We start from the raw sequence: 22,234 nt of genomic DNA, 5'->3' as shown, positions 1-22,234 counted from the left end.
CTTCATCAGCCAGGCTGTATTTGCATTGAGATTGCACTTGGGTGTGAGATTTGGGAGTAAAAGCAAACAGGAGCATGGAATAAAAGCACTTGCCTACTTAGGTTTCAGTTCATTGATATAAGAGCTCTGTCTTTCAAGGCTTCTCCATGAATGCTTTGCTTATACCCACAGCAACGCTCTGGGCAGCACAACTCTGCCCCAACCATTGCAACAGTTTCCTTATCAGCCTCATTACTACCAGCTCTCCTCTAGTCCATCTTCCGTGTGTTGGAACATACCTTTCATAAATTAACCAGGCCTAGAGAGACGGCTCAGTGGTTAAGAACACATTGCTTTGGTAATCAACCAGGGTTCAGTTTCCAGCACCCACATGGTAGTCACAATCATCCTTAACTCCAGTTCCAGGGGATCCAATGCCTTCTTCCAGATTCCATGGGTACCAGGTATGCATATGATACACAGACATACATGTAAGCCAAAATACTTATATGCATAAAGTACAATTTTAAAGTATTTCAAAACAAGTCAAAACACAAAGTATACAAATTATCATTTTCTAATAAATTCTCATTTCCTACAGAGTAACTCCAAATATTCATAAGTCTGACCTAAAACAACAGCTTTCCCAACCCCAAGTCTACTCTGACCTTCAGCCCACTTTAGATAGCCATGTATACTCTAATCCCAGGAATTCTACTCTTTCCCACGCTCAACATGTGCCCTCTTGAACCTTATGTTCAATTATTTCTGCCCAGGATGCTTTTTCTCTCTTTCTGGGTCTGATAAATTATGACTCATTTTTAAAAACCACTGTTACTTTAGAATAGTTTTAGAATAACAGAAATGTTGTAGAGGTTCCACTAATCATTCCCAACACCCGTCTCCCTTGATATGAAGGTACAAACATATCATGCATTACTATAATACATTAGTATGTTATATTCATCACAACTAATGTTCCTCCTAGTCTCCAGGATGTATGCAAAGCTGTACTAGAAGTGGTCTCCAGGGCCTCTGACTCAGAATTAGTCTCTGGGGCACTTATGGGGCCTCACTTCCTGCCCTACTCCCTGGGACTAGGACCATAAGCTGCAGCTGGCCTTGCTCATTCCAATCACTTGGCTCTAACATTGCCTCAGATACCACTGCAATCTCCTCTCCATAAGCAGCTGTTATAACTGGTGTAGCTTTGGAGAAGGTGGGAGCTTGAAGGCGTGAAATTAGCAGGTTTTATGAATGAGTCATGTGTTCTCAGCATTTACCAGGATGACCTCAGAGCACTTGAGACATAGAAGGTCATCAATGAACATTTGCTCAATATATTCACTCAAATTCCATTTTTATTTGTAAAATAGAATACCATTTATATTTCCCGCCTACCAAGTTGAGAGGCTGTTAAAGGAATAAAATAATTTTGAAATAACCTATCATAAAATTGCTTAATTAAGAATCACCAACAGGTTATAAACCTGTTTCATATAACCTGAATTATGTGTACATAAAAAGTATTGATAAAAATAGAACAAAGTATGTTAAAATGTGTATGATATATGTTGCATGTAGGCAGAGTAATAGCAAACAGCCATTATTACCTGCTTTATGTACATCTTCTTTTAATAGGATTTTCACTGCTTTAGCAGGAAGGGAAAAGGAGCTTTAGGTAAACAATAACTAGCACAATGATTCAATAAAATTCTATCACATGCTCTTCTGGGGACTGAAAGTCAAAGGTACATCTAGATTCTTACCTGTTATTAAGTTAAGGCTTAATTCTATTTAAAAACAAATAACCAAATAAATCCAGTGTCTGGCTACAGGGAACTATGGGGAGAGGGGTCCCTCATCTCGTAGAGGAGGCATACTGCTAACTTTACCATTGTCTCATATCCTAAGACTCCATGCTAGAGTAGGGCCCCTTAAACTTGGTGGGTCTGGAGACAGAGAAGTAACCACAGGTGAGGACCAGATCACAAAGACAGGAAATCTTTCTCTATTAAGAAAGCGGGATGACATTGAACATTTTTGTTAATATTTAGTCAAATCTGACGGAAGAAGAACATGTAAGTCAAAGTGGACATCCTAAGAAAGGGAAAAGAAAAAAGTATTCAAAGCCTGTTGTTATCTTTATCTTTGGTTCTGAAAGTACCTGAGACTTAACGGGTTTTTTTGTTTTGTTTTGTTTTCTTTTCTTTTAATACCAAGTTTCTCTCTTTGGCCTTTAGGCATCCTGTAGCTTGCAAAGGAAGAAGAACTACTTCAAAGTGAAACACAAATTCTGTCTTTCAAACACATCAAAGTACAACCATGTTCCAGAATTCAGGATCCTTCGTGTTGGGCAAGAAAGCTTATTATTCTCTCAGATGAGGTTAGAGCCCAGTGCCTGCGGCTGAGACCATTTCCACAAAGCTATGTGTTCTTGTCCAAATCTTAAGACCAGAGTTGGAGTTTTCACAATTTCTGAGAGAGGCAATGTCTCAGAACACCCTGTCTAAAAGACCAGGACAGATCAAGAGAGTTCCAATGAGAAAACCCAATGGAATTTAAAAATAATTCCCAAGCTTGTAGCCAGTCAACTTAGGAGGGAACTGTCCCCCACCTCCACCCTGAGGGCATCTGATGTTCCCTGATCAGAATGCAAGGAGATTGTCTCAGTTAGCAAGAGCCAAATGAGGCTGATAGAGTTGATAAATGGGAAGTCAGAAAAGCCTTTTACTAAGAAGTCCTGACACTTAGTCATACAGCTCCAGACCATTTCATTTGTACCTAAGTACATCAACTGCATTTTGTAGACAGGGTTTTGTTTATGGGATAGATGAATTGATGGTCATAGACACTCACTTTTGACAGCTGACCTGTCAAGATCAGTGGCTGAAAAACTAATTTCCAGCACTGTTAAACAAAATGAGTACTGCTGCTAGTTGATAAGAGCCGTGTTTTCATTCACTGTGGAGATCTGCTCTACCCAGACCAGAAACAGGGAAGGAGCCAGGGGTTATGGTACAGCCATTGCTTGGAAGGAGATATATGGGCTCCAAATCTGATGATGACAAACAACTGTTCCAGAGATCAGCCAATTGGAGAATAAATTTCATAAGCCACTGGTCTTGGAAAAATGTATTTCCTGAGTCAATTGGGGTGCTCGTCATGCTGGTGTTCGTAAGTTGTAAGATGTGAGGATTTAGAACTTTGTGGCCCCATCCTTAGTAAATTCAGGGCTATTAACCCTAAACTGAACAAGCTTCTTTCAGAAGACTGGACTTTGTGATCTATAACTTAATTGCAGAAGTATCTTAGAGTGTCCTTCTCTGCTCACGGGGAGGTGGGATGAAAAATGGAGGCAATTCTGACTAATTTATAGTTCAGAGACCAGTTTCATGGCCTTGCAGGAGCTGAGCAAGAAAGTGGGAAGGGATAGGAGTAGAGCCCAGGGAAGAAAAGGGGAAGGTTGGGGGAGAGAAAAAGAAAATTTATTCACTTAACCCCAAATCTCATGTTTTATAATATCTAACACCATAATAGATCACATACCTGTATTGTCAACTGCTACCACTGAATCTTGTAGGAAGGTCTCAAGAGAAAACTAGAAGTAGGAACTCATTTTATAACCATGTCATACAAATGGCACCACCAGAACAAATGTCCCATGTCAACTCTATTCTTGCCAACCTAGAACTGTTATCACCAGAGTACAGATGGCATCAGGTGGGACAGAGGCTTAAGTGATGATTGTGACAGTGTGTTTATCATTTCAGTGATGAGGTCTTCCTAAAATAATATGCCCTCTGTTATTCTCATTCCTTGTCCACTTGTATTGGAAGACAAATGGGCTCAGGGCATATTTCAAAGGACATTGCCTTGAATGGAGGAACAAGGTGAAGAGGAATCCATTATCTTGAGCGAGCTTGAATTGGACATTTAGCCAACAATGATTTCAGAAAATTGATTACGAGTCATTTACTTTGAGGAAAGGGATTCAGGAGATTGAATCAAAGGCCTTACACATGCTAAGCAGCCACTCTACCAGTGAGCTACATTCTCAGCCAATTGCCAATTACAAGTCATAAGCAAAGCCAAATACAGGGAAGATGTGCTCAGAAACAAGACAACATCTGAGAAGCGGTATGCTAGCATCTGAGAACAGAATGTTAATATCTGTGACCAAGATTCCCAAAGTAATGTCTAATTGGAGAATTCATATGAGGGGGGGATTCTAGCACATGAGGACCACCAAGACATGGTGTGGAGGGTTTAAACTGCAGACTCCATCAGTCAGCACCAAGTTAATAAACTGCTACTAAGAAAGGGGTACTACTGAGAAAGGGGCAGGCAAACTCCTGAAGCTCCGGACATGCTACAGGACAGGAACTCACTCTGACAGAGAACTGAAAGATTCTCTCAACCAAGGCCAGTTGCACAGGCAACTGAGTGTTTGCTGAGAGTTACACTATCCCAAAGCAAGCCCCTGTGGAACACAACTGCCTGTTCAGAGGGCAAAACTGCCAGAATCAGAAACTACAATGAAGTAAGAGGAGAACTGTGATGTATCAAAGCTTCATGACAAACCGTCAACAAGAGAGAAATAACAACTTGCCCAGGGATGCTGGAGAGGAAGGTGAGAAGGGCTGGCAGCACCTCTATTCCCAGGACATGGGGCTCATGATGGAAGCAATGGGCACACCAGAGCTTTAGCCTGTCACTCCAAAGCCCAAGAAACCAGGAGCTCACTAGGTTAGGAGGACTGACATCATCAACAATGCCATTGGTGAAATCTTTCTGTCAAATTGCTCCCTCCCCTAGACCTCTCTGTCTTGTTCCGCTCTTAGTTCATGACTTATACCCACCCTTGCATATCTATACACATGTGTGTATGTTATATACATATATCATGTATATATATGTATGCATATATAAAATATATACTACAACCAAAATATAGAATCTTATATGAGAGAAAATATATTATTAGTCTTTTTGAATTTAAGTCATTTCATTTAATATAAATTTCCAGCTCCATTTATTTTCTTGAAATTATCATGATTTCATTCTTCTTTATGGCCAAACAAAATTCTATTACATATATTTACCACATGTTCTTCTAGTCACTTTTTTATTCATTTATATCTGTGCACACACGTGTATACACATGGAAGCCAAGTGTCAACATTGGGTGGGATGTCTTCTTCATTCATCCTCTGCCTTATGTTTGAAGCCAACATCTCTATCTGAACATAGAGGACCAAGGTTCCTCCTGCCTCTGAATCCCTAGCCCTGTTAAAAATGTGTGCTGCCATGGCTAGCTTTTTACATGAGTGCTGGGGATCCAAACGCAGGTGCTCATGCTTGTCCAGTAAGCACCCTACAGACTGAGCTGTCTCCTGAGTACTGTCAATTTTGTTGACTCATCTGCTGAAGGGCATCTAGTCCATTTTCTAGCTACTTTGAACAATGCAGCAGTAAACATGTATCAATGACAGGACTTAGGGTCACTATGTATATTCCCAGGAGTGATGTCACTTGCTCATGTGTCACATGGTAGTTCTATGGCTTTTCTGTTTTTGAGTTTGATTTTTAAAGACTCTCCCACACTGGTTTCCATGATGGCTGCATTAGTTCAGTTCCTACCAGGGAATAATAATGGTCTTTCCTCTCATCCCTGCCATCGTGGGCTGTCATTTGTTTTCTTGATGCTCTGACTGAGCTGAGAGAGAATGTCTAAGCAGTTTTAAAAGGCAAAAGATTTATGCATTCTAAAGAGAAACCAGAGTATTCCAAGCAGTTTTAATTTGCATTTCTCTGATGGTCAAGGGTATTGAACATTTTTGAAAAAGTTTTCTGGCCTGAGAACTGTCTGTTCAGTTCACTAGTCTACTTACTGACTAGAAGATTTGTTTATTTGGTGTTTAATTCTGTAGTTCTTTATAGACTATCAATATTACAGCTACCCTGTCTAAAGGGAAGTTGGCAAAGAGTTCTACCATTTTATAGTCTATCCACTCTGATGACAGTTTCCTTTGCTGTGCAGTTCTCTGTATTTCATGTAATCCCAATTGTCAATTCTCAGGATCATTTCTGGGACGACTGGAGTCCTGTTCACTGAAGTTTTAGCCTATGCATATTATGAAGTATTTCCTCTTTGTTTTTCTCTAGCAGTTCCAGCAAAGGAGAAATCCTTTAAGATACATGCACAGGCAAGAAGGTCACACATACTACCGAATTCTCACTAAGTAAAGTTGAGGAAAAAGAATCATGACATAGCATCCAAGAGTGATGGGACAGTGTTGAGTCTACATATACTCAGTAAAGGACTCACAGTGGGTGTGTCTGAAGAAAACTTACACCTGATTTTCAAAAGTAGAGAAAGAACTTGTCTTCACAAAGAACACACTTCAAAGCCATATATATATATATATACACATATATATGTATGTATGTGTGTATGTGTGTGTGTGTGTGTGTGTGTGTGTATATATATATATATATATATATATATATATATATATATATATAAAATGTGTATGCTGTGCTTCTGAACACAAGAAAATGAAAAACTCACTAAACTAGCCCAAATCCAAGATGGATATTACCAAGTGCCGTTGAAAATCTGGAATGCAAAACATGCAGCCACACAAGAAGACAGTATGGTAATTTCGTACGAAATAAACATACACTTACCATACAACCCAGCAAATCCACCTCTAGGCATTCTATAAGGGAAATGTAAAATATTCTCATAAAAAGATCTGTATGAGAATTTTCATAGAAGCTTTAGTCATAATAGCAAAATAAAACAGAAGCTCCAAGTTGGTCAACTGGTGAATGGATAAACAAACTGTGGTATATTTATGCAACCAAATACTATCTCAGAAATAGAAAGCAGCAAGCTCCAGACACATGCAGCAACATGGATGAAGCTAGGAAGTATTACAGTAAGTGAATCAGGCCAGACACAAAAGACTCCATACTTCATGATTCTATTTATATGACATTCTCATAAAGGCAATATTACAGGAAATGAAAAATAGATCCATGGTTGCCTGAGGCTGAGATTACAAGGGAAGTATCACATGCAATAGGAAACAGTGGTTCGTGTGAATAATGGAAGTGTTCGATATCTTGAGTGTGCTGGTAACTATGCACTAGGATGCATTTATCTGTACACATCAAATGGGTACAGATAATTGCCTCGAAATGCCTTATGTGCTCAAATAAACATTTTGAAAATGATGAAGCCATGTGCTAGAGAGTGGGACCAACTTGTCATCTGCTATGTCTATGGCCATTTGGCAAGGATGATTAGAGGGAAGGATTCTCAAAGCAGCAATATAACCCATGACACTACACTTGAGTGATGGTGCCTTAACTACTTGTAGCTAGATGGCATCAAGTGACCAAGAAATTGCCTGCTGTGATTGCTGACTGTCAATTCGACAAGATCTAGAAACAGTCTAGGAGAGCAGCCTGTGGGCAGTTCTGTGAGAGATCCCATAGATGTAGGCCTCTGGGTGTGCCTGTGAGGGGTTATCTAATTAAGGTGGGAGACCAACTTTAACTGTGGGTAGTACCATTCTATGGGCTGGAGTTCGGAACTGAATAAAAAGAAGAAATTGAGTTGAGCACAGACATTCATATCTCTCTCTCTCTCTGCCTCCTTGGTGTGGATGTAATGTAAGCAGCCATCCTCAAGTTTCCCACCAAGATGATCTATCAACCTCGAATTGTGAGAGGAAATCAACTCTATCTTAATTAAGTTGCTTTTGTCAGAGTATTGTCACAGCCACAAGACAAAAAACCAACACGCCCATCCATCTAGAAAAACTGAGTGCACCAGTTTAAATAAAGCCATGAGCAGCAGCACACATTTTTAATTCTAGCACATGGGGGGTGGGGCTGAGGCAAGAAGAGTTTCATGGGTTCAAGACTAGCCTGGGCTGCATAACAACTCTGCTTCAAAAAAATCATAACATGCAAAAAAAGGTAATTCCATGAGGATGGTAATTATATAATATTTAAAATAGCATGCTTTAACTTTTTCTAATGCTCATTTCATTCTGTGAGAAGATCCACACATTTGCCTAAACACAAAGGCTGCTTTAAGTGGCTGTTTCTGGCATTGTTGGAGCAATAAGATTACAGGGAACATTCTCTCTGGCACAACACAGTTCTGTAATGTGTGAATTGTTTTACAGAGAGGAAGCATTGCTTTTATAATCATAAGAAAAACAATAAAGCGATTTTCATTTTGAAACTACACAGTGATCTAGCTTATGGCTGCAAGGTTGGCTTTGTATCTCTCCTTAATTGTCTTAGGTGTATTGGTTTTGTCTCCTCAAATAAACTGAATTTTCTAGTAATGGTGCCTCAGAATGCCAGGCTGGAATCCCATATCTTCCATTTGTGAGCCTGGGATCTTTGGCAAGTTACTTCAACTGGTCATACCTTTTCCTTGGGTTCAAATACCCTTATCTATAGCTTTCATGAGAGTCCATTTCTTTCTCTCATGTCTATGCTATGCTCAAACCCATACTACCGGCTTTCTAAATCTCATTATTTTGTACTGACTAGAATTAACTATACAGTGCACATTAGTCACACGTCTGAATTCTGACAGGCTGCTTTCTGACAGCCTGGTCTAGGAGTCTCTCTCTATATTGAAAAAAGTGCCAGGTTGTCTTCCACCATATACTCTCTACACTTCGGGCCGTCTCCTCACTGGCCACTTCCATTTCCCTTTGTTCTTTGATTCTTGCTCACCCTTTAAAATTCACTCCTATGATCACCTCATATCTTCAGGAGGGAGCATCTCCCTTTGTCAAACCTATAATGTTCTGACATAGAGCTATGGTAATGCTCTGTGTGATATATTAAAATTTCATATCTATCTATTCAGAAATAGACTCGCTCTCTTTTAAGACAGAAACTATTGCTTCTTCATTTTGATTCACTCAATAAAATCTTATTAGGAAATTAATGTGTTTCACCACCCCCTGGGCATTTCCTCATTATTGCCTGTGATATCATGTTTCCTGAAAATTCTAGCTTTTAACAAACCTATGTTATGCCCCATATCTGAAGCTCTACAGAAGGCTGGCTCCTTCAGTGCTGACTTATTTACTATGGCTCAAAGTCTCTGAGCTAGGTTTTCTCTTCCAAATGATTTTGTGTTGAAAACTAGTATTTCAAATTGTGGGAAAGTATTAGTAAAACAGATCAGATAAATGACATTTAAGGCAGTAGATGGAACTCAGTAGAAGAGGACAGACCTAGCATTCACAAGGTCCTGGGTTTGATCCTCAGCACCACAACTAATCAATAGTTAATTAATTAATCCATCAACAAAATGGCTCATTAAGAAGGCGTTTTGTCATTACTTTAGACCTTTGTTGGTATGTACGGTATGTGAACCATCATCAGAATATCACCTTGAGTACATCCCATGTCAACTGAATCAGTGTCTGAATCTAACCAGGTGATACACAGGCACAGTAAAGCTTGAGAAACATAGCCACTGGCTTATAGCACCATTATATCTTGTCTAGAACTTTGATTTATCAATATTCTTATCTATTTAACCTCTACAAAATTCTAGAGTTTTCCTTCTTTTATTTTTTAAGATGTAAATTATTTTATTGTCATCTCCTCCTAAAATTCACATCTTCTTTCATTAAATATGGACAATCCTTTCCAAGCTCTCCAAGACTCATTAAGAGCTGGTCCATTGCTGTGGTATGTTCTGTATGGCAAATGTGTTGCTGATTGGTCAATAAATAAAACACTGATTGGCCATTGGCTAGGCAGGAAGTATAGGCGGGACAAGGAGGAAAATAAAGCTGGGAAGTGGAAGGCTGAGTCAGAGAGACACTGTCAGCCGCCATGATGAGAAACAGCATGTGAAGTTGCCGGTAAGCCACAAGCCATGTGGCAAGGTATAGATTAATGGAAATGGATTAATTTAAGCTATAAGAACAGTTAGCAAGAAGCCTGCCATGGCCATACAATTTGTAACCAATATAAGTTTCTGTGTTTACTTGGTTGGGTCTGAGCTGCTGTGGGACTGGCAGGTGACAGAGATTTGTCCTGACTGTGGGCCAGGCAGGAAAACTCTAGCTACAGTCCATGACTATCCTTTAAATTTAACCAACACTAACTTTCCACCTGTCCCTCTAATCCCGACCCTGAGCCAATGACATTGGCTGCCGGTTATTTTCTCTCTGGAGCCAAGGTCCCCTCTGTTAAAGAGCTCTGATACAGCCTTCTTTCTCATCCCTGCTAATGCTTATCTCTCATTCACATCCCATGCTTGGCTCTTTCTCATCTGGCTGCTCTTACCTGATGAGTTCTACTTTGGATAAAACCTTTCTAGGTCACTTATCCTAAGTGTTTACAATATTATCAAGCACAGGGTTTGGCTATTTTCTTCACTTCCTAAAACACTGTAATTGTGAAAAAACACCCTTCATGCTACATAGAATATTTGGTTTATTTTTTTTTCACTGCCACATACTAAACATCTGACATGATTTCTGGGCCATAGCACACAGTTCAAAATATCTAGTGAATGAACAAAGACATTGTACCTAGGATACAGCAAACTTTCCCACAAATGACCAGACAATAAATTACCAAGGCTTTATGGCCACATGATCATTATGGTGAAATATTAGGTGAGTTTAAGGGGTTCTTACCAACTTTACTCATGAAGTTGGAGATTGGAGTAAGCAAAGTGGACATTACTTATGAGTTCTTAATTATCAGTACATTTATTCTATTGTTTCCTTTTTCCAGAACAATCTCCCATTTGCCGGAATCGCATTTCCAAAGAACTATCTTTCTCCAAAGATTTAATTTGTTGTTTATTAAGTTGTTTGTCGTGTTTGAAGAAACTTATTTTCTCCCCCTGAGCAGATGTGGCAGGTCTTCCTGCATTCTTAACACAATATGCTAACGCTTGTTCCTGGCCTATGTCACATTCAGATTTCCCTATCAGTTCCTATATCAGACTGTATCTCTAAAGGTTATTCTGACATTGGTCCTTCCACACACTTTTCTGTCATATAAGTACCATGCCATTGGAACTCCCTGCATGCTCTGTTGTAAAGGGACTTCTCCATCTCCTATTAAAAGTAGAATTTAGCCAGGTGGTGGTGGCACACGCCTTTAATCCCAGCACTTGGGAGGCAGAGCTAGGCAGATCTCTGTGAGTTCAAGGCCAGCTTGGGCTACAGAATGAGTTCCAGGAAAGGCACAAAGCTACACAGAGAAACCCTGTCTCAAAAAACAAAAGTAGAATTTAACAAGTGAGTCTCTGTTATTTCAAGGCCAACTGAAAATATACAGCAAGTTCCAGGATAGCCAGGGCTATATAGTGAGATACTATCTCAAAAACAAAAACAAACAAACACACAAAACAATAGCAAAATAGTCAACTCCATCTTCCCTTCAATCTGGCCTGAACCTCACACTGCATGTTACTGAAGTGTGGCTGGAAAATGTCAGGCACCCTCTGCTTTGTTCTCTTGAGATACTCAGTCAACAACAAGGATCTTCACCCTTGACATCGACTGGCATTTCGGGCCAGACAATTCTTTGTCTTTTTTATGGAGGACTTATTATTCTATTGCTTATAAAATGTTTTGCAGCATCTTTAACCTTTATCAACTAGATGCCAATAGCATCCCTCAGGGTGTCAATAAAAATATCTGAGACATTGTCAAAATTCTCTTGGAAGATAGAATTACCCTCATTAACTGGCAACTGACAACCATTTAGATGCTCCATATGCAATGTAAATAGTACAACACAGAGGTCATCATGCTTAGGTAGACCAACTGAGCATTCCAGTTGACAGTCCCAAATGAGATCATCATTCCTACGACCTCTGGCATGTAGTACTCCAACACTCTGAAATGTAGTACATCCATTTTGAATTCTTAGGACTAGCCCATCCACCAGGGGGTACTACCAAATGACCTCAGTTCACACCACTAGAGGACTTGGAAAGCTAAGTATTGTCCAAACTGTGGACATACAGAATTTATAAACGCTTATAGTACTAAGTTTTGTAATGTGCTGATAATTATTTGGACAGAATTTGACACCTGGTAATATGGTATAAGCATAACAAAAAATTATAAAATTTGGCAATTGGCTTTGAGCCTAAGTGGGGAAATAGCTTGAAGGACGCTAAGGAAAACTTCTTGTGAATACAAAGTGCAAAGAAATAAATGGTCTACAAGAATTCAATGGAAAATATTGGAAGATGAAATAAAATTGTTTTTGTTACACAGTGATTAAAAAAAAAGGTGAGAACAATGCCCCCTGCATTAACATGAAAAGTAGGAGGTTTGATAAATAAACTAATGGATTTGAACACTATAGGCAGAATTTTACATAGCCTTTGTTTTTCCTACATATTATAATCATGCACAAACACAAAGCTAGGTCACAGCTGAACTAGAGAAGAAAGTATACTTTAAAGCAGAACTTAGGGGTGATATATAGAACCCAAGATAGGTTGTATTTGAAAATAAAATTATTTTTCATCCCTGTATCTTCTTATAGAAAGCTCCAAAAATAAGAAATATTCTCAATTCAAAATAAAATCCTGAAGAGTTCTCAGGGAAAAAAAAAACCCAGAATGTGGTCCCAGGAAAGTAAAAGTTGATTGTAAAACCATTTCTTAAGACCTCATAATTGTTTAAGATGGTGTCTTAGAGACCTTTCAGAGAAACAAGGAGATATCCAAGGGTGCACATCATGAATGTCTCTGAGACAACAGAATTTCTAAAACTCCACAGAATCCCTAAGGAAATTCAAAGAATAGAAGATCGAGTCTCAAAGAAATGCATAGGTGCACTATCATCTAAAGCAATAAGCAATCAACAAACTTAACAATCAAACCACACAGTTCTTAAAGGACTTATATTGGCAGAAGCACTAAGTCTACTAAACTGAACTGAGAGAATACAAAATGAAATTCTTTTCAAATTTCTTTACTTTTGTAGGCAGAAAAAAAGCTGAGAAGACTATCAGAAACCAAAATGTATAGCTTTAATGGGAAGGTAAGTATCACACAAAAAGCAGAGTGAAGTATCACAAAGGCTGGATTCAAGAGACTCCTGTCTTGAAGCAGCAACAGGTTCTAATCACAGAGCTATCCAGCTTAGCCCAGCTGGATATCAGAACCACAATGTGCCTGTGGTCATGGTGTGCCTAATTTCTCCCTTATGGATGGGAATGTTCATTGCCTCTCTCCTTATTCTCCTCCCTTGCATGTTGAGCATGAAATCATATGACTCTTCAGACTGAGATCTTCAGATTGCAGGGACTACCCTGCAAACCAATAACCTATAGCCAAGGATCTTCATTTGTACCTCAATCTGGTAATATTGTGAACTTTGAGCCAAAGTCATAATGGAATGAGGCTTTGGCATTCTTGACCTAGTTTCACTCATAATGTGTAAGTTTTGGAGGAAGAAGAACTATCACATGACTTCTGAAGGTCCACTTGATCCTTCCATGACTCTTACTCTAGGGAAAGCCAGCTGCCATGTGAGTAATTCAACAGTTCTAAGGTCTCAGTGCAGAAAATGCTGAATGCAGGTGCCCTTGTAGAGAGTTCCAGATGAGCTCAACCTTCCAATACCCTTTATCAAGGCACTGGTCATGCAAATGAACCCTCTTGAGCCCTCCTGAGTATAACTAAGTGTCACAAGGAGCAAAATATCAGCCAGCCAAGCATTTAGAATCTGTGAGATAAAATAAAATAAAATATAATTATTATAATAGGATATAATATAATTTAATTATTGCTGTTTTAAGCCATCAAATGCTTGGGTCATTTGTTATGCATCGACAGTAACAGTCTCTGATGTATTTGACCTTGTGCTCATCTTATAAACATGGACTAGTTTATCCCTTTCTGTATTCCCAGGGCCTCTAAAATAATGCCTCTTGAACAATGATGGATATGTTTACAGTATACAAATCTGTCACATACAAGAACTCTGAGTGTTCCATATATTTTATGAGTTAAGTAAAAATGAAATTACTGGTCTCAACTTTTCTGATAAGAAACTGAGGATTGTCTGGGGATATAACTCAAGAGTAGAGTGTTTGCTTTTATGGACAAGGTTCTCAATTCTATCCTCAGCACTAAAGAGGGGAAGGCAGGTGGGGAGGAAGGAAGACGTGAGGGATGAAGAAAAGGGGCAGAAAAGAATGAGGATAGTAAGAAAGAATTAAAGATGGGAAAACTGAGGTCCAAGTGTCTTTTTCTATCTCTATTAAATAATCCATTTGGAAGTAAACCTAGAACTTTTGAATATGAGTACACTGGACACCCCTCACAAAGTACTCCCTCTGCACACTGTAGAATCTACAGCAGCACATGCTTATTTAATGGAGGAAGAAAGGAAAAGGAGAGTTGGAGGCAGGCAGGAAAAGGGAAAGAAGAGCATTCCCAAGGCTTTTCATTTCCATGGTTAAGTATCTCACCTGAACTCTACCACAGTTGACAAGACGCAGAACCCAGTAAAATTCGTGAGCTCAGTATTTCGGCAACTCCCACTTTCTTCACATTTTAACATTCTTAGAGCTACATAATTTCTCCGGTTCAACTTGGAAACCTCACAGGACTGAGCACCTCCCCCTTTGTCTCTTCCTCTTAGCTTGAAGGTTCAGAAGTCCCTTGATCTTCTTAGATCAAGAGCACCAGAGTAAAATAATCATCCTTACCCAGTGTCTAAGGTAGGGTTTCTGTTGCTGCAACTAAACACCATGACCAAAAGGCAACTAGGGAAGGAAAGGATTTATTTGGCTTACGCTTCCATATCACTGTTCATCATTGAAGGGAGTCAGCACAGGAACTCAAGCAGGGCAGGAATCTGGAGGCAGGAGCTGAGGCAGAGGCCATGGAGGGGTTCAGCTTACTGGCTTGCTCCTCATGGCTTGCTCAGCCTTATTTCTTATAAAAACCAAGACCCCCAGCCCAGGGATAGCACCACCTAAAATGAACTGGGCCCTCCCTGCATTGATCACTAATAATGCCTAACAACTGGATCTTACGGAGGCATTTTCTCAGTTGAGGCTTCTTCCTTTCTGATGACTCTAGTGTATCAACTTGACACAAAACCAGCCAGTCCAGCCAGATAGCAAACATTAGGGTGATAATAGGTGAGATAAAATGCATTCTGGGAATGATTACTATACAAAACTGAGGTGACATTGGGAAATGGGAATCAAGAGATAGAGATTTTGAAAATATTTATGTTAGGGATATTAGAAGCCTGGAGCACAAATAAGCTCACAATCTGAGGCTGAGTAGGAGGTGGAAGGTGGCTTTACCTACTTCTAATTTTCTGCTTTACAATTACAAATAGTAAATAGCATTTTATTTCAGTCCCAGGGAGTCTTCTTTAGATGTATAGATAACTTGGATCTGAACTGAATAAACCATTTCTTTCTACAACAATACAAACAGAAAAGCATCAACATATTCCTCAGTAAAATGTGATAAAGATTTGACTCTGCTGAACTATAAGGCATAGACAGGAAATAAGTCACAGTAGTAAGGTGCAACTGTCCCCATGGTTGTGTGTCCCCTCAATGTCAGCAGCTGAGTGTCTGTCTACATGTGACCTTCAAAACCCTAAGTTCACAACAATCTTCAGGACATTTTCAACCACACCATGAATAGAAAAGAATGGAATGAAACATAATGTTCACAGAGTTCCTGGCAGACCAAGAGGCTCTACACAACAACTCACTGTCAGAGTGAAGAAGCTTACTAGTTGCCTGATTAATAGCAGGTGGCCTTACTCAACTAATGGGACTCCCTGATGTTCCATTATCATCAACCAAAAGGAAGAAGGTATGGATTTTTAATATCTAACCCCTTAACCATGAAACTACACGTAAACAAAAGGCTGAGAGCTCTAAGATGGACTACAAAGAGGATGTTGTATTAATAACAAACATTTTAAAGTTCATTATATCTTTGAGAAGATGTAAATTGATTTTTAAATTTGCAAATCATAACTACACATTTTTATGGAGTACAGTATGATTTTGATTTATGTAAAAATGGGATAATTAAATCAAATTAATTAATATATTATACATCCTTTATTTATGTGTCTATATGGTAATAATTGATATGTACCTCTTCACTCTTTTATTTTCTTTGGTTCTTATTCAAATTTTTTCACACAAGGTATTTTGATCATATTATTTACCCTCCCCCAACTCCTCTCAGATTCTCCCCACCTCACTGCCCACCCAACTTCATGCTTTTTCTCTGTCTTGCTCAAAAAGAAAAAGAAGAAAAAAACTAAAACCAAACATAAAATCAATAAGACAAAAAAATACCCAAAACAAAACAAAGAGTAAATACACACATGCACACATGCACACACACACACACACACACCCCAGAGTCCATTTGTGTTGGTCAACTATTCCTGGGCATGGGGCCTGCCCTGAAGTATGGATGATACGCGCAGTGACATTTCATTGCAGAAAACTGATTTTCCTTTCACAGCAGGTTATCATTTACAAATACCAAGGCTTGAGAGAGAATATAAATTTGAATCCTACCTCAATCACATGTTAACAATGACCTTGAGGAAACCATTGAACTCTTTCTAGCCACTTTGTTTTACTGAGAACAGAAAATACAATAACATTGATGAGGTCTCTGTGAATTTTAAATTCACCAATGTTCTGATTACTTCTAAATTTACATTTCTGGCTCATATTTCTTCCCTGGGCTCCAGACTCAAATATTCAGGCTCCAGCTTGATATCTCTGTTGGAGACCGCACAGACAACTCAGAGACAATAATTTACAAAGTGAACTTTTGACTCTCAAGTTTCTTAGACACACTTCAGACTCTAAACTGGTTTTCCAGATCTTCCTACTTTGAGTCATGAACTCTATCATCTACCTATTTGCTGACGACAAAGACGGCAAGGTCAGCCCTAATTCCGTCAGCATGTGAAAAGAATTTGCCAGCTATTTCTGGAATACATCTGGAAACTGAACGGTCCCATTTACTGCCTGTCCTGTCTCAGGAGCCATCATCACTTTGCTCACTAGAACTGCTCTGTAACCGTTACCTGGTTTCTTTGCTGGCCTCCTGTGATTCCAAGTATTTACTATGCATCGGGGTATCAACATTTTACCCTGAAGTTCTCAGTCTTTTGTTTCCAGTGAAGTTGTAGGAAAGATGCCTGAATTCTAATAAAGGAAACATGAGTGAAATAGGAGCATTTGAGCCCAGGGCATAGGAGAGTATGTAATTATGCTTTCATTCTATCTTTAGTGGCTACCTTGGAGCTCACATGTTGATAGGGTGGAGCCAAAGGACAGATGTCGCCTGGATCCATGCATGGAGAAAATAGTCCTTTGAGACATATCTAGCCACGCTAAGCTGTGTGAACAAGAAACAAACCATTATTGTATTAGGACTCTCAAAATAACAGTCTAGCCTGTCTGGACCAAAATTCATCTACCACATAATAGGTAGAGTGGTATTTTAGAAGTACAATCGTTTCATCTTACTCCTTCATTTAAAATGTTCTCTTGGCATCCATTTAAAATATGACCCAAATTATTAAGCGTGATCTACGGAAACTACATGCTCTGATCTCAGAAGCTAAAATTTTGCATCCCACCACGTCCGGGTACTGAAAATAGCCACACTAACGTGCTTTCTTCTTCTCAACATTCCAGAACCATCTCCAGCTGGTGTACAAGCTTCTTCCAGAAACATTTACCCTATAACTACTCTCGGTTGTCTTGTGGCATCTGTCAGTCCTCTTGCCTTGGAAGGAATTCCCTGCCAACCCTGTCTAAATAGATTTCCCCAGGAAGTCCCTCTCTATTTTCCTGTTTCATTTTTTATACTAAGTATGATTATAGAAATTATCCATATTATATTATTACTTGATTGCTAAAAGTTCTGTGCCTTTTTTTTGTCAATTTCTTTTCATTGGAATATAGGTTACTTGACCCATTCAGTGGTACCCTTACCACTTATTAACATGCCTGGCACAGAGCAGGCACATGACAAGAGCTAATGTTATCATATTAGTTAGGGTTCTATTGTTGTGATAAAATATCATGGCTATAAGTAACTTTTGGAGGAAAAGGTTTATTTGTCTTATATTTCCACGCCACAACCCATCATTAAAGAAAGTCAGGACAGGAACTCAAGCAGTTCAGGAACTGGAAGCAGGGCCCTCACACACCAATCATCTATCAAGAAAATGCCCTAAAGACTTGCCTATGGGCCAACACTATAGAAGCATTTTCTCAATTAAGATTCTTCTCTGATGATTCTACCTTGTGTCAAGTTGACATAAACTAGCCAGCACAACTATCACTAATGTTTTCATAGACAATGCAGGTATCCATACCTATCTCTATCATTAGCTAAATTCCAGCAAGAACATATATATGCACCTCTGCGGATCTGTAAGAATATTGACATAATACCATATGGAGATTTCCCTCAACTAAAATTCAGAGGGATGCAATCCCCTTCTTATCCACGGTCAACTAGGAGTTTTAGCATCTTATCATCAACTGTGATTTGTTCTTACAAGAACAAAATATCTTGTGACACAAGCCATATAGAACTATTAAAAAGAAAGAAAACAAGAATAAAAACTTCCATAGAAGAAAACAGTCAACTATCTAGCAAACATAGAAATACATTCAACCCAACAACAAACAAGCAAGTTGCAAGCATATAAAAGTATTTTTGAGTGCAATACCTAGTGGTGATACAGTGAGATTAGTACAATTTATTACTGGGCAAACTTTCTCCACTGGGGGCAAAAACACTATGTATCCAGAGCACAACAAATACATCCCTTGACAAGTAATGTCAATTCTAGGGATTTTTCTACTGAAAAAATTCTATATATTAATGTCAAATACAAAAGTTATACACCATGATGATCATCAGGGAACAAAACACAATATCTAAAGCAAACAAAAAGAGGAACTACCAAAAATCCAATTGTGTGAGAATTGTTAAGAAGTTAGAATCAACCCCCTGTACATAACATTAACAACCATAAAGGGGCCTGTCAGAGCATCAGTAATCCCTGCACTTGGAGGCCAAAGCAGGAAGGCAGTGAATATGAGGCTGCCCTAAGCAAGACTGTCTCAAAAATGAAATGATTGTTAGAGGTAATCACCATTACCAGGGATGCCTAATAGTCATGTTGTTGTTATCAGTGTTCATCTATACTAACATGAGAAAATGTCATGATCCCAAATGCCTTGTGATAATGAGAAAGGGAATCTTGTAACTACTGGAGAAATGTTTAGTTGGTTTAAAAAAAAAAAAAACAGGATGTGCTGGTGGGTTGAGGGGAAGGGAGGCTAGGAACTAAAGGCACCCGAGGCAGAGGGGTATTCTGGGGGTTTACATTCTTGCAAGCTTGAGAAAAGAGCAAAGAACTTATAAGAATACAATTCAATGGGGCAGGAAGCCTTGCAGAACCTTGTCCATCACTGCTTCTGGCTGCCTTACGTACAGCTCCCTTCTCTTAGCAGTGATGCTGTAAATGAGATTAAGTGCCCTGCAAGTGAAGGAAGAAGATTTTAGAACAGATCCAGTTGGCTCTAAGAAACAAGGCCTAAAGGCAGGTCTGGGGAAGAGTTTAGGCATGGTTTGTGCAGGAGACACCTGTGACACAAGGAAGATAGCATTCAAAATAAGAATAGACAGCTACTGCAGCCTGGGAACAGCAGGACTCTTGTCATACCCACTGAGACAATGCCTGTCACATCAGTGAATTCATGTGGGTTCAGCTATTTGGTCTGATGCCTTTGGCAACATGGAAGAAAATACTCTAAGACCCTTTGGTCTTAGCACAGCTCAATTCTTCAGTGGCTTTTTGGTCAGTATAGGTTAAAGGAAGGGAACCATGAATAAATCTCTGTGTGTGTGTGTGTGTGTGTGTGTGTGTGTGTGTGTGTGTGTGTGTGTGTGTGTTTTGTGTATTATGAGGTACGGGGATATATGAAAGATAGATAATAGTGCTGTGGGATGTTATGTATGCTGTGATAACTCTATCTGGTTGATAAATAAAAAGCTGATTGGCCAGTAGCTAGGCAGGAAGTGTAGGCAGGATAAACAGACAAGGAGAATTCTGCTAAGTGGAAGGCTGAGTCAGTAGACTCCAGCCTGCCGTCCAGGGAACAGCATGTAACGGCACACAGGTAAAGCCATGGAATACATGGTAACATATAGATTAACAGAAATAGGCTGAGTTAAAATGATGTGGGATGGTCTGTATGTCAAATGTGTTGCTGATTGGTCAATGAATAAATCACTGATTGGCAGTGGCCAGGCAGGAAGTATAGGCGGGACAAGGAGGAGAATAGAGCTGGGAAGTGGAAGGCTGAGTCGAAGAGACACTGCCAGCCGCCATCAGGATAAGGAAGATGTAAAGTACCGGTAAGCCACAAGCCACGTGGCAAGGTATAGATTAATAGAAATGGATTAATTTAAGCTGTAAGAACAGTTAGCAAGAAGCCTGCCACGGCCATACAGTTTGTAACCAAAATAAGTCTCTGTGTTTACTTGATCGGGTTTGAGCGGCTTGGGACTGGCGGGTGAGAGAGATTTGCCCTGACTGTGGGCCAGGCAGGAAAACTCTAGCAACAAATGGCGCCCAACGTGGGGCTCGAACCCACGACCCTGAGATTAAGAGTCTCATGCTCTACCGACTGAGCTAGCCGGGCAAAGAAAAGGGGAGGTGCTGTGGGATGGTCTGTATGTCAAATGTGTTGCTGATTGGTCAATGAATAAATCACTGATTGGCAGTGGCCAGGCAGGAAGTATAGGAGGGACTAACAGGGAGGAAAATTGAGAGAACAGGAAGCTGGAGGGGGAGACACAGCCAGCCGCCATCAGGATAAGGAAGATGTAAAGTACCGGTAAGCCACAAGCCACGTGGCAAGGTATAGATTAATAGAAATGGATTAATTTAAGCTGTAAGAACAGTTAGCAAGAAGCCTGCCACGGCCATACAGTTTGTAACCAATATAAGTCTCTGTGTTTACTTGATCGGGTTTGAGCGGCTTGGGACTGGCGGGTGAGAGAGATTTGCCCTGACTGTGGGCCAGGCAGAAAAACTCTAGCAACAAATGGCGTCCAACGTGGTGGCAAGAGTTTCCACCTAAAACCTGAAAAAAGATTCTAAAAGGGAGCTAAAAAACAGCTTCCTAATTGTCTCTCTCAAATGAGCGGCAGCTGCCGGTTTGAGCTACTGGCGGGTTCCTAGCGTGTGCGCTCGACCTGCCCCCCGTATGGCGGGAATGAAGCCTCTGCAAGTGGCACATTAAGCTGCATTGTGGATTTAGCCTTTGCCAGTACAAAACAAAAAAAGAGGTTTCTGGGCTACACGCTGCTTGGATAAAAGCATAGACCCACGATGGCTCCCAGAGCTGGCGGTAAGCATACTGCCGCCATGTTGGGAAGCTGAGGTGGGCGGAGCCAGCAGCCACAGCTGTTACAGCTTAAAGCAATAGATTCACAATAAGACAGATTCAGATGTAATAGTTTAAAATGTGTGTAAAATATACGTAGGCTTAAAAGAGACAAAAAAAGGTGATATATACAGTATAGAAACAAATACATGGTTTAAAAATAAAGTCTTTAAAGAGACAGTAAAATTAATATAAAAAATAAGCCACATAGAGATGACTATTACACAGAGAATCTGGATTGTGTTGTCTTTGGGATTTTTAATTACAGAAAAACATTTGATTGTAAAAGCTGTTGAGTTATGCCAAAATGTATATTTTAAAGATACTTTGACTTCAAAATTTGGATGTAAGGATATGTTGCTTTGGAAAAGAGTCTCTTTTGTTTCCACAGAAAGCAAGAGGCTATGGATTTGTTCCAGATTAAGACACATCAGGTTTGACCAGCCAAGACCACCTGAAAGGTCTCCGATGACACCATGGCCCAGATGATCCAACATCCAGAACCATTTCAAGACAACTGGCTCAGATGATACAGCCTCACGGACTACTCCATGATCCTAAAATTTTCTTTGTTTCCCCAGAAGATACAGCGCCCCCCTCCAGCAGGAAGTAGTAAGAGAAGCTACGCCCAAATTCCCAAATATACCAAGCTGACTTTGGAGATGTGTAAAGGTTAAAACCTTCCTTTTTAAGAAAAGAAAAGGGGAAGTGATGTGGGATGGTCTGT

At 39.7% G+C, this 22,234-nt stretch overlaps 1 protein-coding gene and 1 non-coding gene across 4 annotated transcripts in view; both read right to left on the bottom strand.

The window, feature by feature from the left end:
* Positions 1 to 22,234, bottom strand: part of Grid1 (glutamate ionotropic receptor delta type subunit 1) — a 727,989-nt gene that overhangs the window by 124,327 nt on the left and 581,428 nt on the right. The window lies entirely within an intron of this gene.
* On the bottom strand, positions 20,688 to 20,760 carry Trnak-cuu (transfer RNA lysine (anticodon CUU)). The gene has a single exon. It is a non-coding gene; the product is annotated as a tRNA-Lys (tRNA).

The sequence above is a fragment of the Peromyscus californicus genome, unplaced genomic scaffold, assembly GCF_007827085.1.
Source record: "Peromyscus californicus insignis strain IS unplaced genomic scaffold, ASM782708v3 Scaffold_12__1_contigs__length_115047231, whole genome shotgun sequence".
Lineage (NCBI taxonomy): Eukaryota > Metazoa > Chordata > Mammalia > Rodentia > Cricetidae > Peromyscus > Peromyscus californicus.
Note: the sequence above shows the minus strand (reverse complement) of the source record. Positions and strands in the feature narration are given on the sequence as shown.